At 44.1% G+C, this 9,429-nt stretch overlaps 1 pseudogene across 1 annotated transcript; it reads right to left on the bottom strand.

Moving 5' to 3' along the window:
- Nucleotides 1–6,408: 6,408 nt before the first annotated feature.
- Nucleotides 6,409–7,580, bottom strand: LOC108531581 (glyceraldehyde-3-phosphate dehydrogenase pseudogene; annotated as a pseudogene). The gene has a single exon (XR_001886211.1). The product of XR_001886211.1 is annotated as a glyceraldehyde-3-phosphate dehydrogenase pseudogene (transcript).
- Between the last annotated feature and the right edge of the window lie 1,849 nt (nucleotides 7,581–9,429).

The following is a 9,429-nucleotide window of genomic DNA, read 5'->3' as shown; positions in this document are numbered from 1 at the left end:
TTCTGGGGGTGCCTGAGGTGTCAGCAGGACATGTGAGAGGGGATCCGTCTATTAATCTTTTGATCATGAGTCCACTCCACAGAGAAGACATGAGCTCTACTCTAAGGTAATAGGAAAGCCTCTTCCACTTCCCAGGTCTACCTGAGTGGCTGCACATGTAAATAGAATGGCTATTTTTGTTAAACAGAGCTTAACTATTTCTGAAACAGCCATTTATTTGTGAAGACTATTTTATGTTAATTTAATTATAAGAAAATTGAAAAGTGTAATACATAGCTAAGCCCTTAAGGCCGGTTAATCTATTTGGATTGTAACAAATATAATTTTTATTAGCTCAGCCTATTTGGATGGTAACGAGTATAACCTTTTCATAGACATTACAGACTCTGAGTTATGGTCTATTTTTATGTAAAACCAGCCTTGAGTAGAATAAAAAGAGAGTTCTTTTATCTGTCATTGTGTTATGGAATCATTATATTAATGAGTAGAATCTGAGCCTTTCCTATTATCTTAGAGTAGAGCTCATGTCTTCTCTAGGTGGGATTGGAGAAAAAAAAAAACAACCCAAGTAGTTATTAGAAAAATGATCAGCCTTATGGAGAGGTAGGATATTCTGAATCCTCCCTTGGGTAAAATGTGTTGATTTTTTGAGAGGGAAAGTTAATCTTTTCTTCCAGCCAATCACTCTACCTATCTAGAACCTAACTGACTTAGAACACAGTTGAGTACTTGGAAAGAAACAACGAAAAGAGACCCCGAGGGGTCAAAATGGTGTTGCAAAGTCTGAGCTCCATAGAAGCGCTTTTCTCCTGTTGAAGAGTGCCTAATTTTATCTGGTTTCCCAGCCCTTGACAGATAAGAAATGTTATAACCAACGGGGTAAGAGTTTCCTTGTTAACATATTCAGCAGAGTCAAAAGCATAGACTTCGGAGTCAGACTGATCGTGTTCCAGTCTTAGCTCTGCTGCTGACATGGATGACCTACATGCCTCAGTTTCCCTTTCCATAAAATGATGACGATTCAAGTGCCTCCCTTAGACAGTTGTGTGAGAACTAGGAAGTGTTAAGTGTTAAACACTTTGAACAGCTCCTGGCACATAGAAAGCCCAATGTAGGCATTAGTATTCCATCATTACCACACAAATGAAGATGGTGTTATAGGTGCTTTCCTTTTCCAAAATGACATTTTATTTCACAGGCTCTGGTGCCCAAATGGCATGACAACATGGCATATTCTTTAACTTTTTTGTGATATCTTTTTTTGGCACTATGCTAAAAATAATTTCAAAATGTACACATTTTAAAAAAATTAATGCAAAATTTAGGAAAACGTTAGTATATTAAGCTGTAGTACTTCATAGCTGTGTGTGAGACCTGAAGCTAAGTACTTTCAGTATTGGATGGATGTATAGCATTTCATGCAAACCAGGAAAACTTTGAGAGTGAATATGGACCTACGAATAATTACTCCACAACTATCCTTAGACTCAGTAGGATATAGTATGTTGAATTCTTACCACAATTCCAAAAGACAAGCAATGCTATGTCTATTTTGTATGCGAGGAAACAAAAGGCTTAGTGTCAAATGCTATGCCCAATGTCACACTGCTAGAATGCGTCCAAGTCAGAATTCAAATGCAAGTTAGCTCCACTTCATTGTGCTTGCCTTTAACTGCTGGACTTTACTGCCTGTCGTAGTAAACTCAGGCTTCTGTAACAGAAGACTACAGGCTGGCGGCTTAAACAACAGAAATTTATTTCTCACAGTTCTAAAGGCTGGGAAGTTCATGATCAAGGTGCTGGCCAATTTAGTTCCTGGTGAGGCCAGTCTTGCTAGATTATAAACAGTTATTCTCAACCAGGTGTGGTGGTTTATACCTGTAATCCCAGCACTTCGGGAGGCTGAGGCAGGTGGATCACCTGAGGTCAGGAGTTCAAGACCAGCCTGGCCAACATGGTAAAGCNCGGAGGATGGAAAAATACTAAGAGAAAATTGCACCAAGTCTAGGGAGAATACCAGCTGAACAGACCTGACAGGATTCCTGCTGAAGGCAGGCCAAGGTGATCAGACAGCAAAACTGTGAAAAATTTTAATCAGGTGTCAAAGGTCGGGCATTCTTGTTAAAATGACTTAGCAAGGTTCTTGCTAAAACTGGATTTCACATGGAAGAGCACAGATGGGTATTTACAGTCTGCCTAAAGCTTGGGCAAGCAAAGAATCTCTGTTACTAGTTCCCTTTCAGAGAATCAGAACTCCCAGTAAGCCTAATTAACTAGTTATAACTAGCCCTTCCTTGTTCTGGACTCTCTCAGTTTCAGCTGTGAAAGTTCTCCTGGGGACCCCACTCAGTCCTGGACAAACCGGAATAGTTGGTCACCCGGTTACTAGACTGATCTGCTCTCTGCCTATGAGTCTCAGACAACATTTGGTCCCTGAACAACTAATGGAATGAGAAAAGACTTCCTTGACCGATTTTGTTCGCCACTCTGACGTCAGAGTCCAGTATGGAGCTTGGCACCAAGTGAGAGATCATAAAACACTTGTTGAGGGCCGGGCCTGGTGGCTCACACCTGTAATCCCAGCACTTTGGGAGGCTGAGGTGGGTGGATCATGAGGTCAGGAGTTCAAGACCAGCCTGACCAACGTGGTGAAATCCCGTCTCTACTAAAAATACAAAAATTAGCTGGGCATGGTGGCATGTGCCTGTATTCCCAGCTACTCGGGAGGCTGAGACAGGAGAATTGCTTGAACCCGGGATGCAGAGGTTGCAGTGAGCTGAGATCACGCCACTGCACTCCAGCCTGGGCAATAGAGCTAGACTCTATCTCAAAAAAAACAAAACAAAACAAACAAACAAAAAAACTTGTTGAATAAATGAGCATGTGAATGCATGAATAAATGAATCTAGTTCAGAAGAGGTGGCCCTGATTCCCACCTCTCAAGTGGGTGGGCAAAGCTATGGAAGCCCAGAAATACCAGAAATATGGCCCAGCATTTGCCCCTAGTGTACACTGAGGAGATATATGCCCTTCTGGTTGTTTCTAAAACAAGAAGGACCCGACAAACTGACTGATATAAAAGACTCCTGAATGTCTAATTCAAATAACTCAAGTTTCACTTACATAAACAGTGTCTCCTAAAATCTTGTACAATCCTCTTGAAGTCATGGTTAGTAAAATTCTTACTCAACATTTTCATGAACCAAGAAAAAAAAATCATGTTTTATGTGACCGAACTACTTTAACTTAGACTTTCTGAATTATTACACATCAGGGAAGGAACTAAATAAATGCACAGTTATTTTAGTCTCAATTAAAGCTCTGAGTAAATCAAAAGAGATTCATGAAGGTGAAGGGCAGTGCTTTGGACTACACATTTATGTTTCCCCGAAATTCACATGTGAAAATCTAATCCCTAAGAGGATGGTATCAGGGGGAAGATCCTTTGGGGAGTGATTAGGTCATGAGGGTGGCGCCCTCATGGATGAGATTAGTGCCTTTATGAGACTCCAGAGAGCTTCTTTGTCCCTTCCACTAGGTGAGGACACAGCGAGAGGATAACTGAGTTTTTTTGTTAGTTTTTTGTTTGTTTGTTTGTTTGTTTTTGGGTTTTTATTTATTTATATTTATTTATTTTGAGATGCAGTCTCACTCTGTCACCCAGGTTGGAGTGCAGTGGCATGATCTCAGCTCACTTCAACTTCTGCCTGCCAGGTTCAAGCAACTCTTCTGCCTCATCTTCCCGAGTAGCTGGGACTACAGATGTGCACCACCACACCAGGCTAATTTATATATATGTGTGTGTGTGTGTGTGTGTATATATATATATATATACACACACACACACACACACATATATATAAATTAGCCTGGTGTGGTGGTGCACATCTGTAGTCCCAGCTACTCGGGAAGATGAGGCAGAAGAGTTGCTTGAACCTGGCAGGCAGAAGTTGAAGTGAGCTGAGATCATGCCACTGCACTCCAACCTGGGTGACAGAGTGAGACTGCATCTCAAAATAAATAAATATAAATAAATAAAACCCAAAACAAACAAACAAACAAACAAAAAACTAACAAAAAAACTCAGTTATCCTCTCGCTGTGTCCTCACCTAGTGGAAGGGACAAAGAAGCTCTCTGGAGTCTCATAAAGGCACTAATCTCATCCATGAGGGCGCCACCCTCATGACCTAATCACTCCCCAAAGGATCTTCCCCTGATACCATCCTCTTAGGGATTAGATTTTCACATGTGAATTTCGGGGAAACATAAATGTGTAGTCCAAAGCACTGCCCTTCACCTTCATGAATCTCTTTTGATTTACTCAGAGCTTTAATTGAGACTAAAATAACTGTGCATTTATTTAGTTCCTTCCCTGATGTGTAATAATTCAGAAAGTCTAAGTTAAAGTAGTTCGGTCACATAAAACATGATTTTTTTTTCTTGGTTCATGAAAATGTTGAGTAAGAATTTTACTAACCATGACTTCAAGAGGATTGTACAAGATTTTAGGAGACACTGTTTATGTAAGTGAAACTTGAGTTATTTGAATTAGACATTCAGGAGTCTTTTATATCAGTCAGTTTGTCGGGTCCTTCTTGTTTTAGAAACAACCAGAAGGGCATATATCTCCTCAGTGTACACTAGGGGCAAATGCTGGGCCATATTTCTGGTATTTCTGGGCTTCCATAGCTTTGCCCACCCACTTGAGAGGTGGGAATCAGGGCCACCTCTTCTGAACTAGATTCATTTATTCATGCATTCACATGCTCATTTATTCAACAAGTTTTTTTGTTTGTTTGTTTTGTTTTGTTTTTTTTGAGATAGAGTCTAGCTCTATTGCCCAGGCTGGAGTGCAGTGGCGTGATCTCAGCTCACTGCAACCTCTGCATCCCGGGTTCAAGCAATTCTCCTGTCTCAGCCTCCCGAGTAGCTGGGAATACAGGCACATGCCACCATGCCCAGCTAATTTTGTATTTTAGTAGAGACGGGATTTCACCACGTTGGTCAGGCTGGTCTTGAACTCCTGACCTCATGATCCACCCACCTCAGCCTCCCAAAGTGCTGGGATTACAGGTGTGAGCCACCAGGCCCGGCCCTCAACAAGTGTTTTATGATCTCTCACTTGGTGCCAAGCTCCATACTGGACTCTGACGTCAGAGTGGCGAACAAAATCGGTCAAGGAAGTCTTTTCTCATTCCATTAGTTGTTCAGGGACCAAATGTTGTCTGAGACTCATAGGCAGAGAGCAGATCAGTCTAGTAACCGGGTGACCAACTATTCCGGTTTGTCCAGGACTGAGTGGGGTCCCCAGGAGAACTTTCACAGCTGAAACTGAGAGAGTCCAGAACAAGGAAGGGCTAGTTATAACTAGTTAATTAGGCTTACTGGGAGTTCTGATTCTCTGAAAGGGAACTAGTAACAGAGATTCTTTGCTTGCCCAAGCTTTAGGCAGACTGTAAATACCCATCTGTGCTCTTCCATGTGAAATCCAGTTTTAGCAAGAACCTTGCTAAGTCATTTTAACAAGAATGCCCGACCTTTGACACCTGATTAAAATTTTCACAGTTTTGCTGTCTGATCACCTTGGCCTGCCTTCAGCAGGAATCCTGTCAGGTCTGTTCAGCTGGTATTCTCCCTAGACTTGGTGCAATTTTCTCTTAGTATTTTTCCATCCTCCGACTCCTGCTCCTTGGTGATAAATCCCTTCTCCCTGCTGTATTCAGAATGGAGCCCAGTTCTACAGTGGAATCTCTCTTCCCCTGTTGCGGTGATCCTGGATAACATTTGCCTTCACCACTTTAACTTCGTTCTGGCTTAGGCTTTTGCGAGGAAGGGGAGCTAATGGATAAAAGCTAATCATGAAATTACGCCACACTATGAGGTGGGTGCAAAAGTAATGCGGTTTTTGCAATCAAAAGTAATGGCAAAAGCCACAATTACTTTTGCACCAACCTAATAGATTGGCTCAATTTAATGGTTAGCCCACATCCATTAGCTCCGCCCTGATCATCTGGGCTAACTCAACTTGCTTGAAGAGAACAACTTCCAGGCTGTTGGATTGTCCAGTTCTGGGCCTGACAGGCAGTCATGAGAGGGGACTGTCTTCATACTTGACTCATGGCAGGTCTGCACAGTCACAGTTGTTCTGGGTTCCAGGGCCCACACTCAGTGCTGTTGCATGGCAGATGAGCTCTCTGGCAGAGGGGTATTTACCAAGCTCAGTCTGACCCTTGTGAGATATAAGTGGTTGCAGAGGCTGCAGTGTTGGCTGGGACAGGCGTGGGATCCAGAGACCCCTCATCTTGTAATCCTGCTCCACTCCTTTGCAGCCTTAATCATGGGCAAGTTCTATAGCTTTCTTTTTTTTTTTTTTTTTTCTGAGCACAGAGGACTTTATTGATGGTACACGACAAGGTGGGACTCCCTAGGCCCTTCCCCTCTTCAAGGGGTCTACATGGAAACTGTGAGGGGAGATTCAGTGTGGTGGGGGACTGAGTATGGCAGGGACTCCCCAGCAGTGAGGGCCTCTCTCTTCCTCTTGTGCTCTTGCTGGGGCTGGTGGTCTGGGGTCTTACTCCTTGGAGGCCATGTGGGCCATGAGGTCCACCACCCTGCTGCTGTAGCCAAATTCATTGTCATAGCAGGAAATGAGCTTGATAAAGTGGTCGTTGAGGGCAATACCAGCCCCAGCATCGAAGGTGGAAGAGTGGGTGTCGCTGTTGAAGTCGGAGGAGACCACCTGGTGCTCAGTGTAGCCCAGGATGCCCTTGAGGGGGCCCTCCGACGCCTGCTTCACCACCTTCTTGATGTCATCATATTTGGCAGGTTTTTCCAGATGGTAGGTCAGGTCCACCACTGACATGTTGGCAGTGGGGACACGGAAGGCCATGCCAGTGAGCTTCCCGTTCAGCTCAGGGATGACCTTGCCCACAGCCTTGGCAGCGCCAGTAGAGGCAGGGATGATGTTCTGGAGAGCCCCACGGCCATCATGCCACAGTTTCCCGGAGGGGCCATCCACAGTCTTCTGGGTGGTAGTGATGGCGTGGACTGTGGTCATGAGTACTTCCATGATACCAAAGTTGTCATGGATGACCTTGGCCAGGGGCGCTATGCAGTTGGCGGTGCAGGAGGCATTACTGACAATCTTGAGGCTGTTGTCATACTTCTCATGATTCACACCCATAATGAACATGGGAGTGTCAGCAGAGGAGGCAGAGATGATGACCATTTTGGCTTCCCCCTGCAAATGAACCCTAGCCTTCTCCATGGTGGTGATGACGCCAGTGGACTCCACGACGTACTCAGCACCAGCATCGCCCCACTTGATTTTGGAGGGATCTCGCTCCTGGAAGATGGTGATGGGATTTCTATTGATGACAAGCTTCCCATTCTCAGTCTTGATGGTGCCATGGAATTTGCCATAGGTGGAATCATACTGGAACATGTGAACCATGTAGTTGAGGTCAATGAAGGGGTCATTGATGGCAACAATATCCACTTTACCAGAGTTAAAAGCAGCTGTGGTGACCAGGCGCCCAATATGACCAAATCCGTTGACTCCGACCTTCACCTTCCCCATGGTGTCTCAGGGATGTGCTGGTGATGCAAGAGAAAATCCGGCTGACTGTCGAACAGGAGGAGCAGAGAGCCTATAGCTTTCTTAAGTCTGAAAGATGAGAATAGCAATAACATGGTAGTCACACCTATTGATAAGGTAGAGTGCAGTGTCTGACACCCAGCAAGGGAATCATGCTAGCATATGAAAACATTCCTGGCATTTGGAAGGTGGTTGTGGTATGGTAGAAAAGAACCAAGGATGCTGTCGGTGGAGAAAACACAGAATTCTGTCTTTTATGAGGCATCATCCTGAGCAAATCAGAGCCTTAGGTATGGCCAAAAACCCTTTGCCCCTCTTCCCACCAAGAGTCAGAGGCTAAGTTGCCTCCACATTGCCTCAGGGCTTGACCATGGGGCTTGCTTGGATTTCTAGGACACTGTGAAGTGGGGCACAAGTGGTAGCTTGGTAAATGCATGCCTGGAGGTCGCCTTGTGGCAGCAAAACCCAGGATAAATAACCAGGAGAGAGGCTGAGCAGTCAGTGGGCGGGGCCCCCAGCCCACTGAAATTGACTGAAGAGGCCCATATGAGCTCAGGTGAGGCCAACTGAACTATCCAGAAACCCATGCAATTGTCGGAAATTCCATGTTGTTCTTAGCCTCTCAGTTTTGATGTGGTTTGTTTCACTTTTATTCCGGCCCAGACATTTTCATTTTTGTTTTTATTTTATTTAGTTACTTTTAGAGGTGGGATCTCACTGTGTTGCCCAGGCAGGTCTCAAACTCCTGGCCTCAAGTGATCTCTTGCCTCAGCCTCCCAAAATGCTGGACTTACCAATTTGACCCACCACATTGGTTTGTGCCAGGCATTTTAATCCTCACAAAAGTCTTGGGAAGGTAGGTGTTCTCAGCCCTGCTGTACAGATCAGGATTTTTCTCGGAAGCAGCAGCACCTGCTCTCAGGGGTTGCACCTGGTCAGTGGCTCCCCCTGCCAGGGCTTTCTGCGTCCAAATTAAGGTTTCATATTGACTCCCACACTTCAGAACTTAAGATGTTTTTACTTAAAGAATCTCCTGTAGGTCAAACCTGTTTTTATCCTGGTAAGTGTAATCATTTTTTTCCCTTTTCTGAAAATACCAAAGCAATTTAAAGATAATTTTCTCAGTAGTCTTCCTAGGTAAGATAAGGAGAAGTGAGTATTACTCCACAAAAGTCAATAGGATGTTTTTTAAAAAATCAGTGCTAAATGGACATGGGGTGTCTTCACAAGGATTCCCAAAGGAACACTGGCATGGGGTATGGACAGAGCCTGCCCATCAAGGTGGCCATCCCGGAGTGCCCACTTTATCACAGCCTGGGGGCCGCAGACTTCTCTGTCAGGGGCCAGATGGTAAATATTTTAGGTTTTGCTAGTCATGTGGTCTTTGTCACAGCTACTCAACTCATGCTGTTTTGTTTGTTTTCTACTGGGTGCCTTCTCAATCACTTTCTTTTTTCAACAAAGTACCACTTAGGAAAATTTTATAGCCTGAAAGCACTTCAATCAGTTCTGGCTCTGTATGCTGATAGAGGTAAGGTGTTGAAAACCAAGACTTTCTGTTACCGCATAGGTAGGCTTAAGAACTTTCCAATCATATTTTGTAAAACCTAAAGTAAATGTACTTCTATGGGATGGATAAAATAAATGATGGTCCTAATATTTTGTGTCGTGGGGTCATGGATTAAAAAGGCTGCATCTCAAGCAAATCACAGGCACACCCTGTTTTAGCACACTTCACTTTACTGTGCTGTGCAGATGCTGTGTTTTTGACAAATCTGAGGTTTGTGGCAACCTTGTGTCAATCAAGTCTATTGGCACCAATTTTCCGATT

This window comes from Rhinopithecus bieti, unplaced genomic scaffold (genome assembly GCF_001698545.2).
Source record: "Rhinopithecus bieti isolate Rb0 unplaced genomic scaffold, ASM169854v2 scaffold_8783, whole genome shotgun sequence".
Taxonomy (NCBI): domain Eukaryota; kingdom Metazoa; phylum Chordata; class Mammalia; order Primates; family Cercopithecidae; genus Rhinopithecus; species Rhinopithecus bieti.
Note: the sequence above shows the minus strand (reverse complement) of the source record. Positions and strands in the feature narration are given on the sequence as shown.